This window comes from Tursiops truncatus, chromosome 15 (assembly GCF_011762595.2).
Source record: "Tursiops truncatus isolate mTurTru1 chromosome 15, mTurTru1.mat.Y, whole genome shotgun sequence".
NCBI classification, from domain to species: Eukaryota; Metazoa; Chordata; class Mammalia; order Artiodactyla; family Delphinidae; genus Tursiops; species Tursiops truncatus.
This window is the reverse complement of record NC_047048.1, coordinates 72,893,146-72,910,337: the sequence shown is the minus strand read 5'-3', so window position 1 is coordinate 72,910,337 and position 17,192 is coordinate 72,893,146. Positions and strand designations below refer to the sequence as shown.

The following is a 17,192-nucleotide window of genomic DNA, read 5'->3' as shown; positions in this document are numbered from 1 at the left end:
TTTGTTTGGCTCAAAACAGCAGAAATGTATTCTCTCACAGTTCTGGAGTCCAGAAGTCGAAAATCAGTGTCCCTGGGTCGAAATCAAGATGTCAGCAGAACTGGAGGCTCAAGGGGAGAATCCGTTCCCTGCCTCTTCCAGCTTCTGAGGGCTGCTGGCTTTCCTTGGCTTGTGACCACATCACTCCAGTCTTTGCCTCCCTGGTGACATGGCCGCCTCCTCTCCATCTTCAAATCTCTCACTGCCTTTCTCTTAGAGGGACGGATACGTGGGGCTGCATTCAGGGTTCACCTGGATAATCCAGGATAATCTCGCATCTCAACATCCTCCATTTAATCACATCTGCAATCATGCCTTTTCCAAACAAGGTAACATTTACAGGTTCTGATATCTTTGGGGGCCATTCATCAACCTACTACATTTCCCCTCTCTGAACCTTGATTTTCTCCTCTGTAACACTTCATACAGGGTTTTATATATTTGGAGAATAGTGACCAGACAGAACAAGACAGCATGTTTTTCTTATCCTTACCCACCCCTCAGTCTAAACTTAACTCACAGCTCCCCTACACAACCCTTCACCTCAACACACTCACTCCCCCAGGAATGGAGCAGACACATGCATTCTTTCATTCCTTCCCGGAAATGTACCAACTCTCTACAACCTGCCAGACACATCCTAGGCCCTGCACATACAGCAGTGACCAAAACAGATAGAAATCCGTGGTGCTCATGGAGCTGGTCTTCCAGGGGTGGTGGAGCAGGTGGGGAGACAGACGGGAAACAAACAGATACCAAATAGGACAGATAGTGGTTAAGTGGTTCTTTTGCTAGGGCTGCCATGACAAAGTGCCACAGACAGGGTGGCTTAAACCACAGATATGTATCGTCTCATAGTTCTACAGACGAGAAGTCCAAAATCAGTGTGTGGGCAAGGTTGTTTCCTTCTGAGTGCTATAAGGGAAGGATTTTTTCCAGGACTTTCTCCCTGGTTTGTAGATGGCCATCTTTTCCCTGCATCTGGTTCTCTTTTTTTTTTCGGCCGTGCCTTGCAGCATGTGGGATCTTAGTTCCCCAGCCAGGGATCGAACCCATGCCCCCTGCAAAGGAAGTGCAGAATCTTAACTACTGGACCACCAGGGAAGTCCCAGCCCTGCATCTGTTTCTATCATCTTCCCTCTGTGTGAGTCTGTCTCTGTGTCCAAATTTCTTCTTCTTACAAGGACGCCAGTCCTATTAGATTATGACCCACCCTAAAGACCTCATTTTAACGTGATGACCTCTGTAAAGACCCTATCTCCTAGTAAGGTCACATTTACAGAGACTGGGGTTAGGACTCCAATATATGAATCAGGGGGTGGGGGTGACACAAATCAGCCCGTAACTATAAGTATAGGAAGAGAAACAAAGCAGGGTGAGAGGAGAATGGAATGATGGGGTGGGCTGGGGGTGCTATTTTAAACAGAATAGCCAGGGAGGTGATTCCTGGGCAACAACCTGAATGAAGGAGAGAGATGCCAAGAAGTATATGAGAAAAGAGCATTCCAAGGAGAGTGAATGGCAAGGGCAAAGGCCCTGAGGCCTGAGGATTTCAATGTGGAGAAAGAACAGGTGGAGGCGCATCACGGAAGGAATGGGGTGAGCTGCGAGGGTGGGAAGGAGAGGACACCAGAGAGATGGGGCTTGGGGGACAGATCGTGTAGAGCCTGGGGGCCTAGTTTCTTAACTCGTGCAAACTTCCTTCTCGAGCGGGCTTGTTCCCGTCTGGTCCTCTTAGAGTTACAAGTTCAGGGGCCCCCACTTCTACAGTATAGAAGCTTATTAGTGTTTTAGCTGGACGGCAGCCAGCTTTCAAAATATTTTGGCAAATAATTTATTGACGTGAAACTCGCTTAACATTAACCATTTAAAGTGAACAATTTGGGGACTTCCCTGGTAGTCCAGTAGATAAGACTCCATGCTCCCAATGCAGGGGACCTGAGTCCAATCCCTGGTTGGAGAACTAGATCCTGCATGCATGCCGCAACTAAGAAGCCCGCATGCTCCACTGAAGATCCCGAGTGCCGCAACTAAGACCCGGCGCAGCCAAATAAAGAAATAGTTTAAAAATTAATTGCTTTCGGGCCTCCCTGGTGGCGCAGTGGTTGAGAATCCGCCTGCCGATGCAGGGGACACGGGTTCGTGCCCCGGTCCAGGAAGATCCCACATGCCGCAGAGCGGCTGGGCCCGTGAGCCATGGCCGCTGAGCCTGCGCGTCCGGAGCCTGTGCTCTGCAACGGGAGGGGCCACAACAGTGAGAGGCCCGCGTACCGCAAACAAACAAACAAAAAAATTAATTGCTTTCTAAAAAAAAATAAAGTGAACAATTCGGTGGCACATGGTATATTCACAATGCTGTGTACCCTCCACTTCTGTCTGGTTCTAAAGCATTTCCAGCACTTTCAAGTCATGGTACAGATTCTAACTTCACAGTGGGGTGGAGCCCCAGGCAGATTCTGATCTGAAGAGGGACCTGATCTGACTGTCACCGTGTCTGGAGTGTGGAGAATGGACTGTGGCCTGACCAGGGGCGGAAGCAGGTCCGTTAAGGCAACTGACACCCTCACCCAGGCAGGCGGGAGATGGTGATGGTGTGGATTGTGTATGGTAGGGAGCAGGGAGGGTGCCGAGGAGAAGCTGGACTCAGATTGATTGATTTTTATTGGAGGACAGTTGATTTACAATATTGTGTTAGTTTCAGGTGTACAGCAAAGTGATCCAGTTATACATATGTATTATGTGTATATATATATACTTTTTCAGATTCTTTTCCCTTGTAGGTTATCACAGAATATTGAGTATAGTTCCCTGTGCTATACGGTAGGTCCTTGTTGGTTATCTTTTTTTTTGGCTGTGCTGCGCGTCTTGCAGGATCTTAGTTCCCCAACCAGGGATCGAACCCACGGCCCCTGCAGTGGAAGCACAGAGCCCTAACCACTGGACCACCAGGGAAGTCCCCCTTGTTGGTTATCTATTTTTCAGATTTATTTTGAAGTGAAGGGCTTAGGATCTGCTGGTGGGGTGTGTGTGTGTGTGTGTGTGTGTGTGTGTGTGTGTGTGTGTGTGTGTGTGTGTGTGTGTGTGTACATGTAAGAGAGGAGACAAGGATGATTCAGGCTTTTTTCTTTAAATTGTGGTAAATATACACAACATAGATTTACCATTTTAACCATTTTAAGTTCAGTGGCATTAAGTACATTCTCATTGTTTTTATAAAGATTATGTATTTATTTATTTATTTAATTTTTGGCTGTATCAGGTCTTAGTTGCGGCAAGTGGGCTTCTCTCTAGTTGTGGCGTGCGGGCTCCAGGGCACATGGGCTCTGTAGTTTGCGGCACGTGGGCTCTAGCTGAGGCTCTCCAGCTCAGTAGTCGTGGCGCTTGGGCTTAGTTGCCCTGTGGCATGTGGAATCTTAGTTCCCTGACCAGGGATTGAACCCGTGTGCCCTGCATTGCAAGGCGGATTCTTTACCACTGGACCCCCAGGGAAGGCCCAAGTACATTCATATTGTTATACAACCATCACCACCATCCATCTCCAGAACTTTTTCATCTTCCCAGAATGAAACTCCAAACTCATTCGGTGTTCACTCCCCATCCCCCATCCCCCATCCCTCCACAACTTGGTAACTACCTTTTTACCTTCTGTCTCTGTGAAGTTGCCTGTCCAGGTCCCTCTTATAAGTGGATCACACAACATTTATCCTGTTTCTGCCTTATTTCTCTCAGTGTGATGTCTCCGAGCTTCACCCACGTGCTAGCACGCACACTCCCAGGTCCTGGGCCAGGAAGTGTTTCCATCTTCCGGAGTCTAACCTCCTCAGTGTCCGCTGCCTGGCAGGGGCCTCCTGGTACTTTCTAAGTTTCGAAGTCTGACTTGTCCTTCCCAGCTCAAGCGTGACCCACTCCAGGAAGCTCTCCTTGGATGTCTTTAAAAGCAGGCCTTGAGGCTTCCCTGCTAGCGCATTGGTTAAGAATCCACCTGCCAATGCAGGGGACACGGGTTCGAGCCCTGGTCTGGGAAGATTCCACATGCTGCAGAGCAACTAAGCCCGTGCGCCACACCTACTGAGCCTGTGCTCTAGAGCCTGTGAGCCACAACTACTGAGCTCGCATGCCACAACTACTGAAGCCCGCGTGCCTAGAGCCTGTGCTCCACAAAAGAAGCCCCGACAATGAGAAGCCTGCACACCGCACAGCCGCCACTCGCTGCTACTAGAGAAAGCCCGTGCGCAGCAACGAAGACCCAACACAGCCAAAAATAAATAAATAAATAAATAAATAAATAAATAAATAAATAAATATTTAAAAAAAAAAAAAAAGCCCGCGCACCACAATGAAGAGTAGCCCCCGCTCGATGCAACTAAAGAAAGCCCGCCTGCAGCAACAAAGACCCAACACAGCCAAAATAAATAAATAAATTTATTAAAAAAAAAAAAATACCGGGACTTGGTGTCAGAAAGAACAGTGTTCACGTCCTGATTCTGCCGTTTACTTGCTGGGCACCACTGGTTGAACTTCTCTGGCCCCCAGTTTCCCCATAGCTAGCTGGAGACAACAAGCGCTCCAAGCCTAGGGGATTGTCCTGACATTTACAGGAGATGACGCTGCTTTGCCTAGCGTAGAACAAATGTCACCTGTTCCTATAAGCTTGTACATCCAAACTCACCCAATTTCTTGTCCCCAAAACCTCCAGTATTCTGTGTCTGCTACTCAGTGGATAGCAGATGTGCATCCTGGCATTCTTACTGTTCTCTAGCTTTTAATCTAATTCCCATATTAACTTTTTTTTTTTTTTTTTGCGGTATGCGGGCCTCTCACCACTGCGGCCTTTTCCCGCCGCAGAGCACAGGCTCCGGACGCACAGGCCCAGCGGCCGTGGCTCACGGGCCCAGCCGCTCCGCGGCACGTGGGATCCTCCCGGACCGGGGCACGAACCTGTGTCCCCTGCATCGGCAGGCGGACTCTCAACCACTGCGCCACCAGGGAAGCCCCCATATTAACTTTTGACTTCATCTCCTTGCACTACATGCTAGGGATTTTTTTTTTGTCTTTTTTTGTTTTTTGCGGAATCTCTCTTTGCATGTCCTAAGGGCTGAACTCTGAGCGTATACAGTGTGAGTTTGGTAAATATCTATTCTGCTGATATCTTCTGCTGTCTTCCCAGCAGGCCTGCCATAGTTCTATCAGAAGAAGGAGCATCTGTTCCTTAGAATGTCCAGCCCCAGGCTGTGGACTTGCTCCAGAAGTACCCAGCCTCCTCAGGTCTCAGAGATTGTCACCCCAAATCTGCCACCACCCCAATACATACAAAAGGAAACTCCTAAAACATTGCCTTCACGTACCTCTCTCATACGATCGATGAAGTAGCATGCACATTGGCAATGTGGCAAGAACATCCAATTTTCAAGGGATTTCCCTGGTGGTCCAGTGGTTAGGACTCCGTGCTTTCACTGCCAAGGGTGTGGGTTCAATCCCTGGTCAGGAACTAAGATCCTGAAAGCCAGACTTCCCTGGTGGCACAGTGGTTAAAGAATCCGTCTGCCAGTGCAGGGGACACGGGTTTGAGCCCTGGTCTCGGAAAATCCCACATGCGACGGAGCAACTAAGCCTGTGCGCCACAACTACTGAGCCCGTGAGCCACAACTACTGAGCCAGTGAACCTAGAGACCACGCTCCACAACGAGAAGCCACCGCAGTGAGAAGCCAGTGTGCGCTGCAACGAAGAGTAGCTCGCTGCAACTAGAGAAAGCCTGCACGCAGCAATGAAGACCCAACACACCAAAAATAAATAAATTAATATATATATAAAAAAGAATATATATGTATAACTGAGTCACTTTGCTGTACAGCAGAAATTAACACATTGTAAATCAATCATACTTCAATAAAATATTAAAAATAACTAAATAAATTATGATACAGCTGCACAATGGATACGACTCCTTAGCCATTTAAAAAGAATAAACCAGGGACTTCCCTGGTGGCGCAGTGGTTAAGAATCCACCTGCCTGGGCTTCCCTGGTGGTGCAGTGGTTAAGAATCTGCCTGCCAATGCAGGGGACACGGGTTTGAGCCCTGGTCCGGGAAGATCCCACATGCTGCAGAGCAACTAAGCCCGTGCATCACAGCTACTGAGCCTGCGCTCTACAGCCCGTGAGCCACAACTACTGAGCCCACATGCCACAACTACTGAAGCCTGCGCGCCTAGAGCCTGTGCTGCACAATGAAAGAAGCCACCACAATGAGAAGTCCACACACCACAAGGAAGAGTAGCCCCTGCTCGCCGTAACTAGAGAAAGCCCACACTCAGCAATGAATACCCAATGCAGCCAAAGATAAATAAATAAATAAGTAAATAAATTTATTAAAAAAAAAAAGAGTAAACCAGGTCTCTGGCTGTGGATAGGGAGCAATTCTCCAAGACAAACTGATGAGTGCAGAAAGCAAGGAGCAGAGCAGTGCAGGGGACGTGCCACTGTTTATGTCAACAGAAAGAGGAGGGGGAGGGTCTCATGCTGGGGAAGATGCACGGGTGCTTTCTGCTAACTGGTGCTAGTCGTTGCCTCTGGGGAGGGCAACAAACGATCAGGGATGGGAGGGAGACTTAGTTTTTCCCTGGATACCTTTCTATATTTTAATTATTTGCTATTTCCCTGGATATCTTTCTATATTTTAATTCTTCACTATGTGCATTCATTTCCTATTCAAAATCATTTAGATTAATACATGCATTATATCGTTGCCAGGAAGCACGAAGGTTTTGGACCTCATGCTAACAGCACGTGCCGTTCTTGAAAGGTTGAGAATTCTGTCTGTTCTCTGCCGAATGATGTCAGCAGAAGCTGAGCGACCTTGAGCGTTGATTTCAGCGGTGGTGTCTTTACAGAAATGCTCAGTCGGCAACAATCGCTGGCCCCTGTAAGGCGTTTACAGGGCTGAGAGCCTCTTTACTTATCATGATCTCATCTACCCTGACAGTGTTGGGGGTAACTGGGGCAGGCAGGAACTTGTCCAAGGTCACACAATTAGGAAATGCCCTAGCCAGGATTGAATCCACATCTCTTTCTCTACTTCTTTTACATGGCTTGAAATGCCTGTCTTTTGAGGATGTCTCAGACTTTCCATGAACAAAGATGATATCAAGTGCTCCTGTGTGATGGTCACCTGTGACCACCCCGTTGCTAAGTCCAATCAATGGTCAGTTATCAGGCCTCGGCCAACTTGCCCGATCAGGAGCATTTGACGAGTGGTGGACGCCTTCCTCCTTCAAACATTTTCCTACCTAGGGTTCTAGGAAGCCCCTCTATCCTCCCACCTCGCCGGAGGCTTCTTGGAATCTTTGTGGGCCAAATGGTCCAACCATGGAGAGCCCCAGGGATTGGCCCTTGGACCTGTTGCTTTAAATTTATTTATTTTATTTATTTTGGTCTGTGTTGGGTCTTCGTTGCTGCCCGCGGGCTTTCTGTGGTCGCGGCGAGCAGGGGCTACTCTTCGTTGCGGTGCGCGGGCTTCTCATTGCGGTGGCTTCTCTTGTTGCGGAGCACGGGCTCTAGGGCTCTAGGCGCACGGGCGTCAGTGGTTGTGGCACACAGGCTCAGTAGTTGTGGCTCGTGGGCTCTAGAGCGCAGGCTCAGTAGTTGTGGCACACGGGCTTAGCTGCTCCACGGCATGTGGGATCTTCCCGGACCAGGGCTCGAACCCGTGTCCCTTGCGTTGGCAGGCAGACTCTTAACCACTGCGCCACCAGAGAAGTCCCTAGACCTGTTTCTTGTCCCTTAGAACCGCCAGTTCTAGGTGATCTCATCCCCTACCATGGCTTTAAGTCCCATGTATGTGCTGATGCCTCTCTAGCCCAAACTCCCCTCCTGCACTGGGCCATCCAACTGCTTCCTCGACCTCAGCTGGGTGACTGGGAGTCCCTCCCCCCCTCTCGCTTCCTCCCACTGCCTCCCCATCTCGGCCCCTTTGACTCCACCCTCCAGCAGCTCAGGCTCCCAAACCCTGAAGTCATCCAGACCTCTCCCACCCCACACGAACCCTGTCAGCTGGACTTTCCAAGCAGATCTAGAATCTTACCCCTTCTCTCCATCTCCTCAGTCTCCACTCTGGTCTGAGCCACCTTCACCTGGGGCCTGGAATATTCCAACAGCCTCCCCAGTGGTCTCCCTCCTTCTGCCCTCGTCCCTGTCATTTTGTCTCTTTTCAGCCCCACAGCCAGAGGTGATCACTCAGGACAAGTCAGTCTGTGTCTCTTTCTCTCTGCTGACAAGCTGCCAGTGATTTCCCATCTCATCTAGAGTAAAAACTGAGCTCTTGTAAATGGCCCCAAAGGCCTTCCTGTTCCTCCCTTCCCTGGTGCCCTCTCATCTCCTCCACCACTATTTCCTCCACTGATGTAAATCCTTCCAGCAGGGCGAGCCGAGCTCCCTGCCATTCCTCCAACATCCAGCACCCAGCACCCAACACATGCAGGCGTCTCTCAGCGCGGGGCTTCCTCTTCCCTGTGCCTTTGGGCTTCCCAGCCTCATGCTCTGGACCTTTGGGGCTGGCTAATTCGCTTTGTCTTTGGGGGCTGTCCTGTGCATTGTAGGACGTCAGGGCATTCCTGGCCTCTACATACTAGCCACCCATAGCATCTCCGTATCTCCAGAAATTTCCGAGTGTCCTCTGGGGGGCAAAATCGCCAGGCTGGGAACCAGGGCCCTACCTGTAACATGCTCCCCAGACATCCCTGTGCCTCCTCTCTCATCTCCTTGGGGTCTCCACTCAGCTGTCATCTCCTTATGGAGGACTCTGTCCACCCCAAACTCCCCGTTTCCCTTCCTGCTGTATTTTTCCCCATAGCACTCATCCCCATTTCCTGTATATTATCTGTCTCTTCTCATTAGACCTTAAATTTCAAAAAGCCAAGGATTTTTGTCTGTTGCATTCATTGCTGTATCCCCAGCACTTACAGCCAAACCTGGCACACAGTAGGCACTCAGTAAATGCTTCTGGAAGAAACAAATCCATGCCAGGCTTTGTAACAGATGCATGAACGTTAGACCTTGACCTTGAGAGACCTGCATCCCAGGGTGGGTGCTGGGAGTAAACAGACAAATGAATACATGGTGTGGTAGTAGGTGGTAGTAAGTGCAAGGAAGAAAAGAAAGCAGATATCCTGGTTTCCCAGGCTGCCGTGAACAAGGTGCCACAAACTGGGTGGCTTACAACTACAGAGATTTATTGTTTCTCTGTTCTAGAGGCTAGAAATCCGAAATCAAATTGTCGGCAAGGATATGATCCATCCATCTGAAACCTGCATGGGAATCCTTCCCGGCCTCCTCCTAGCTTCTGGTGGTTTCCCAGCTCTCTTGGGCATTTCTGGGCTTGTAGAAGTCTCAGACCAATCCTCCGTCTTCACAAGGCCTTCTCCCTGTGTGTCTTCACACCGTCTTCCCTCTGTGCATGTCTGTCCAAATGTCCCTTTTGTATAAGGGCACTACTCTTATTGGATGAGGGCCCACCCTTACGACCCCATTTTAACTTGATCTCTGTAAAGATCCTATTTCCCCAAAGGCCGCATTCTGACCTAGTGGAGGATTCATTATGCTTCTTGGTGGGGGAGACAAAGTTCAGCCCCTATCAGCAGGGCACGGGATGAGAGGGTGCTGGGAGGGCCTCTGAGTTGATGGCATTTGAGCAGAGTCCAGAATGAAGAGAGGGGGTGAGTCCTGTGGCTTTCTGGGGGAAGGGCATTCCAGGCGGAGGGAAGAGCCAGGGCAAAGCAGCATAATCAGGGTACCTACCTCACAATGCTGGGAGGATTCAATGGCTTAATATCTGAAAAAAGTTAATTCTAGCCTCACCTGGAGCACAAAAAAAAAAAAAAAAAAGAAAAAAAAGAGTTAAGAGCCCTGCTGAGTATATAGTTAGCAGGCAGTTAACATGAGTTATTATTATTATTACTATTATTATTATTCATCAGAGGAATAACAGGCTCTGGCTCGGTGTCTACTCTGGACTAGGCAGCCTTCTAGGGCTGGGGATCCAGAATGAACTAGCCGGACAGCGACCTGTCTTCCTGGGGCTGAACACCTAGCTGGGGGAGACAAAGAGACCAGCAAGTCAACAAAGAACAGCCTATGGTGTGATTGCTGACAACCACAGGGCTCAATACAACAGGGTGAGGTCATAGAAGGTGATTGCTAGGTGGGGCTGGGGCAGTGCCACTAGATAAGGCAATCAAGGAAGGCCTCTTAGAGGAGGTGACCTTGGAGCTAAAGTCTCTTTCCTCCAGGGGATGTCCGTGGAGAAAGGTCCACTGGTCAGGTCTAGATCCATGACTAGGCTGCCATTGGTCAAGGGGGCGGTGCCCCAAAGGTGAGAATTTAATGCAACTAAGAAGACCTGCAAGTCACTTCAGGTTAATTACAAAGAGCATGAATGCTGGTCAAATTGGTCTCAGACTCCAGACTTCTTTTATCATCCCCCGCGGCCATCCCATCCCTACCTCTGAATAAAGAAAACATTGGTGAGAAATAGAAAATAATTCCGTAAGTCAGACCCCAGTGTTTATGTCGGACTTTAGGTCCAGGCGGGAGCAGTTAAGAACAGGTACCATGGTTGCCCCTGCATACCCGTTGGTGACTCTCAAAGAGAGTTAATCCATGTGGCCATCAGGTGGTTCCATATTCTCAGTGGGCTCTCTGGGTTGAATTCAACACAGCTCCTCAGATACCCTCGCAAATCCTTTTCTCCTGAAAATTCCTTTATCCCCTAATTGTTTCAGGGCAATTTGCCACAGGTGGGAAAGTATGGGGTGTCTGATGAACGCAGAATGCAACTGTGTTGGATCACGTTCTCAGAAGTCCTTTTTTCCCAGGTAGAAAGCAACCAAGGTGGCTGTTTTGACATTCCCATGGTAATGTTTCTTTTCTTCTGAATCTGCATTTTGTCGTTTTGCTTTGTTTCAGAAAAAAACCTGAAATCTGCCTTAAGCTTAATCCCTCTCCTCTCCCCCCACCAGCCCAATGTAGTTGGGGCTATGGAGAAAGTACAGAAAAGCAGACCTGGGTTCCAGGTCCACAGAATGGAGAGAGAGAGAGAGAGAGAGAGCACGAGAGAGCGCGCGCGCAAGCACACAAGAGCGTGCACTCTCTTACGTCATGAGGACTCCGGTGGATCTGTATTCACTCATTCCACAGATATTTATGGCGCACCTCCTGAGGACCAGGCACTGTGTTAGGCTCTGGGAGTTCATCGTCAGAACCAAGATGAGTCCCTGCCTTCCTGTAGCTTACAGTTTACTGTACGTTCATATCTGACGAACAGCCAAGAAGAGCCTTCCAAAGACCGGGGACTTGGCTTCTTGGCCCTCCCACTGATTAACTGTCCTCAGTTTTCCTCTCTGTTAAATGGGTCCAGCCACTCATGCTGTGTAACACAGAAGCTTTGTGGTGAGGCCCTAGGAGATGACATCCAGTAGAAGAAGAGCCTTACTGGTTGCTCTTTATGGCATCTGTATTGGGTGCTAAGAATTGGGTAGCTCATTTTCTTGGAGTCCCACCTCCACCCTGGGTGGCTCATGCTGTTATCTTCCTTACCCAGAGGCAGAAGCAGGTCAGAGGGGCTGAGTGACTCTTCCAAGGAGGCTCAGGACTCCAAAACAGAAAGGTAAGGAAGAGAAGACCCTGCTGGGGAGAGTCTGATGGGACCAGAGAATTAGGGGTGCCGGATTAAATACAGGATGGACTTAGACTATAAGACTGTTCAAACACAGTTCCACTTTAATTGGGTGTCCTCTATTTTTGTTTGCTAACCCTGGCCACCCTACAGAGGTTCTGATGTTAGGCTGATGGAGGCCTGGGGTATGGCTGGGACAAGAAGCGCTGGGGTGAGTCAGGGCTCTTGGTCCTGGTGACCCGGGGAGGTGGGAGATGGGGAAGAGGGGTCGCGGGGGTGTGTGTGCCGGTAACAGCAGGGAGAGGGGCAAGGATGGGAACACCCAAAACCCAACTAACTTCCAGCCCCAGGGTAACACCTTTTTGCCTGGGGGCCTTCAGCTCCTCAGCTGCTCCTTTGTTTGAGCTGCTCTCGCGTGAATTCTGAGTAGTCAGTTTAGGTTGACCTGCCCCTGCACGCAGCTCCTCCGGCCACACCCACTTTTGCTTTACCTACCAATCACTGTAGCTTCCTTTTGTAACCTGGTTACCCCCCTGGCTGAGTTCAGTTTTCCTGACTCTTAAAAGTTGAGTTTCCGAATTCTTTGACGTGAGCACTGCGGGTTCAGGCGTCCTTATGGCTGATTCGTTCAGCCAGTCCTTGTTCAACATTCACCAAATTATTTTTGAGCACCTACTGTGTGAGAGGGAGGTACAGAATTGAACAAAACAGACCCTAACTAAGAAGTCAATGATAAGAATTTCTGTCCAGTTATTAAACTTGTATTAAGTATTCATCTATGATTGCCATAGCAGCATGAGGGCAACAAATAGCAAGGGGCAGTCTGATTTATTGGGAAGTGAGTCCACGAAGGGTACCCTGAAGAAATGGATTTTGTGTTGGGTTTTGAAGGATGAGTAGGAGTTACCTGATAACAACAGTGATAGTTAAGTGGTGCCAGACACTGTGCCAAATAAACACTATTACTAAAGGAACTAATTTACTCCTGTCAACACTAGGAGAGGCCCAGAGAGGTTACGTTACTTGCACAAGGTCACACAGTGAGTGAATGGCAGAGTCAGAATTTGAATCCAGCCAGAAGCCTAGCTGGCTTCAGAGCCTCCCAAGCTGGCTGGGGTCAGGCTGGAGCTGAGACCCAAGCTGAAGTTGGGGAAGGGAATCCTGCAGACCCCAGAAGGCCCAGTTAAGAATTAAAGACTTTGGCTTGAGAACAATGGGAAACCTTTGAAGGGTTTTTAGAGGTAGGGGGCGGGAGATGGGGGTGTGTCCTGGTCCAAATTGAAATTTCAAAAGATCCCTCTGGCTGCTGAAGGTGGGGGATGGGAGCAGACTGGGGCCTGGGGGCTGGTGGGAGGCTGTTCCCTTCCTGCCCAGATAATAGCTAATGGTGGATCTGGAGCGGGCCACTAGCTCCGCAGAATGGAGTTACGTGGCCGGAATCTACAGTGTAAGACGCTCATAAGGTAAATCCCACAGGGCTCCGGGATGGGAGGTGGGAGAGGAGAGGTCAAGGGTAATGACCAGGTTTAGGGCTTGCAGAACTGGCTGGGAAATACGAGGTTTGGTGGCCTGAGAGCATCTGAGGATTGAGTGTTGGCCAAATCGCCCAAGTCTGGGATTTCTGCTGGGGCTTTGGTGTGCTTTTTTGTTGGGAAATTGGTTTCAGATCACCTTTGAGTGTTTCCGTCTACATTAGTTCCTTTTCTCCAAAGTATTTGTTTCTTGGAATATTAGAGGCTGAGAGGGCTTAGACTTCATTTTTCTTATGAATGTCTTCCTTTTTTTTTGAATGTCTTCCTTTTTCAGACGAGTACGTTAATCTCTCTGCGCCTCAGTTTTCTCATCTGTAAAATAAGGTTAATTATAGTGCCTGACTCAGAGTTGTTGGGAGGATTAATTAAATGATACATAAATTGTGCTTTGTACAGTGCTTGGACGTGGTAAACTCAGTAGGTGCCGGCCGCTCTTCAAGGTAAAGATGCTGCTGCAGACGCTGCTATCTTATGACCAGGAGGGAGGTGGACGCAGGGGCGGTTGTAGAAGGAGGTGAAAGCCCATAGAAGTGACTCCAGGGCTTCCCTGGTGGCGCAGTGGTTGAGAGTCCGCCTGCCGATGCAGGGGACGCGGGTTCGTGCTCCGGTCCGGGAAGATCCCGCATGCCGCGGAGAGGCTGGGCCCGTGACCCACAGCCGCTGAGCCTGCACTTCCGGAGCCTGTGCTCCGCAACGGGAGAGGCCACACAGCGAGGGGCCCGCGTACAGCAAAAAAAAAAAAAAAAGAAGTTACTCCAGCTACTCAGCAAGCACATGTTAAGCATCCTTCTGCACCCAGTAACAAGCAAACTGTTTAAACAGTGTGCACAGAAGCTCAAGGAATTTATAGTCACTCAAATGAACAAACATTGAGAGAGTCCTGAGTGCTGGACCTGCTCTGGACTCTGGGGTGACAACTGTATATATGAAAACAAGTTTCCTGCCTTGAAAAGCAGATACAACACTTAACTTTAGAATGTACTAAGTGCTGGGAAGACAAACCGTTGTTTGAACGTGATGCAATGATCCCAGAGAGCTTCCTGGAGGAGGTGACATTTGGTCCTGGCTTTGAAGCAGAAGGAGCAGGCGCAAAGGTCCTGAAGGGGCTTGGAACTAGTTTGACAGGAGACAAGTGGCACATTTCCAGGACCCCAAAGTAGGTAGGGTGGCTGGAGTGCAATAAACAGTTGAAGGGGAGAACTATTTCGTTTACATTTCTATGTATTGCCATAGACGAGATTCCTGGTGGTCAACTTTATTTGTATACAAATTATAACTCCATACTGTGCAAGATGGTTCAAAATCCAAATCAGGGCCATGATTGATCTACTGAAGATCTTGTAGAGAAACTACAAGTAAGAAGAAAATGCCATTCATTGGATAAATATTTATAGAGTAACTACTATGCCCCAGGACTATGCTAGCCTGGAGAACACTAGTGAACAGATTCACAAAGCTCTTTCCTTTGTACACAGACAAAAAGTAAGTAAACGTAGAAATAAGGTGCTTATGTGTGGTGCTATGTCCTAGGAAGGAAATAACAGGTGATGCCCCAGAAATGTAAGGGAGTTGGCATCAGATAGGTAATCAGAAAAGACCTCTTGGAGCTTAGAGATTTAGGGACTAGCCTGGAGAGGGCTCTGCAGGCCTTGTTCAGAGATAGGATTTTCATCTGAAAGGGGATTTGCAGAGGTTTTCTGTAAAGGACGAGATAGTAATTGTATTAGGCTTGGAGGGCCATATACGAACTCTTGCAACTACGCGACCCTACCACTGTAGCATAAAAGCAGGCCTGGACAATAATAAGTGGGTGCCCGAGGCTGTGCTCCAATAAAACTTTACTTACGGACACTGAAACTTGAATTTCCTATAATTCATGCTTGCGGTACGCGGGCCTTTCACTGTTGTGGCCTCTCCCATTGCGGAGCACAGGCTCCGGACGCCCAGGCTCAGCGGCCATGGCCCACGGGCCCAGCCGCTCCGCAGCACGCGGGATCCTCCCGGACCAGGGCACGAACCTGTGTCCCCTGCATCGGCAGGCGGACTCTCAACCACTGCGCCACCAGGGAAGCCCCCATTTTACTTTTATTTTTATTTTTTTGGCTGCACTACGCAGCATGTGGGATCTTGGTTTCCCGACCAGGGATCGAACCCATGCCCCCTGCCTTGGGGGTTCAGAGTCTTAACCACTGGACTGCCAGGGAAGTCCCTCAACCATTTTAAAATGTAGCAAAACTTTTTTAGCTCCAGGGCCAGACAAAAATAGGTGGTGGGCTGGATTTGGCCCCTAGGCTGTACTTTGCAGACTCTTGTTCTAAAGCCGTGGGAACCCGTTGGAGGGTTTTGAGTCAGGGAATGAAAAAGTGTGATTTAAGAGGGAAAGGTATGAAGACATGGTGTGATGCCAGAAAGTGGATGTAAGGAATCCATTCCAATCGAGCAATCAGTCATTCAACAAACACTGACTTCCCATGATAGTCATGGTGCCACTGGAGAGGACCCATGATCTGTAAATCACAGTTCTACACTGTGGACTTGTAACAGCAGGAGAGATGCAAGAGCAAGACAGAAATACTGAAAGAGAGACACAAAACAAAAGTTGCATTGAAAAACAGCAAGGTGGCAGACAGGTGGCTGGAGTGCAGTGAGCCAGTGGCAAATTGGTAGGAGTTGAGGGGAGGGTATGTGGAAGAGTTGTGATTTTATGCTAAGTGGGATAAAAAGCTGTGGAAAGGGGCTTCCCTGGTGGCGCAGTGGTTGAGAGTCCGCCTGCCGATGCAGGGGACTTGGGTTCGTGCCCCGGTCCGGGAAGATCCCACATGCTGCAGAGTGGCTGGGCCCGTGAGCCATGGCCGCTGGGCCTGGGCGTCCGGAGCCTGTGCTCCGCAATGGGAGAGGCCACAACAGTGAGAGGCCCGCGTACCGTAAAAAAAAAAAAAAAAAGCTGTGGAAAGTTTTTTAAGATTGTGATAAAATACATGTAATGTAAAATTTACCATTTTACCCATTTTGGAGTGTACGATCCAGTGGCGTTAAGTACTTTCACAATGCTGTGGAATCACCACTCTCTAGCTCCAGAACTTTGTCATCACCCCAAAAGGAAAAGCCCAATACCCGTTAAGCAGGCGCTTCTCATATTTCCCCTCCCCCACCCCCAGCATCCCTCAGTGTTCTTTCTGTCTCTATGGGTTTGCCTCTTCCGGGTATTTCATATAAATGGAATCATACAATCTGTGGCTTTTTGTGTCTCGGTTCTTTCACTTAGCATAATGTTTTCATGGTTCATTCATGTGTGTATCAGTACTTCATCCCTTTTTGTAGTTGAATGATATTCTACTGTGTGGATACACTGGATTCGTTCATCCATTTGTCCGTTGATGGACTGTTGGGTTGTTTCTACCTTTTGGCTGTTGCGAACAGTGCTGTCCACAGAAAGTTCTGAGCAGGCAGGTGATATATCTTGTTAACAGGATCCCTCTGGCTGCTGTGTGGAGAAGAGCCCAGAGAGGTTAGGAGGGGAGGCTGGAGATCAATTAGAACAGGATTCCTAGTCTTGACTGCGCAGGGTGAACCTCTGGGAGGTGAAACATGCACTCCCGCCGAACTGGAGCTGAATCGCCAGGTGATTCTAAAGGGAAGAAGGCTGGAGGATTGGTAACCACTGGGAAGAAGCTGTTAGAGGTCCTGTGGGTGAGCAGGGGCGATGATGCTGATTGAGGGGATTAGGTGACAGGCAGAAGAGCCAGGTTCAGAACACACTGGCGGGAGGGCGGGGGAGGGGGGATGGGACGGGGAGGCGGGGGCGGGGGCAGAATGCCCAGGTTTCTTGCTGATGGTTTGTCTTTTTTGTTTTTTTAATTTTTGGCCGTGCGGAGGGGCATGCGGGATCTTAGTTCCCCAACCAGGAATCGAACCCGTGCCCCCTGTAGTGGAAGCGCAGATTCTTAACCACTG

The 17,192-nt window shown here is 49.2% G+C and overlaps 1 long non-coding RNA gene across 1 annotated transcript; it reads right to left on the bottom strand.

Annotated features, from left to right (window-relative positions):
• Positions 1–9,252: 9,252 nt before the first annotated feature.
• Positions 9,253–12,095, bottom strand: LOC141276617 (uncharacterized). The gene is made up of 4 exons (XR_012326513.1): positions 12,065–12,095; positions 11,628–11,728; positions 9,831–9,890; positions 9,253–9,493 (listed from the first exon to the last, which is right to left on the bottom strand). It is a non-coding gene; the product is annotated as an uncharacterized lncRNA (long non-coding RNA).
• Positions 12,096–17,192: the final 5,097 nt, after the last annotated feature.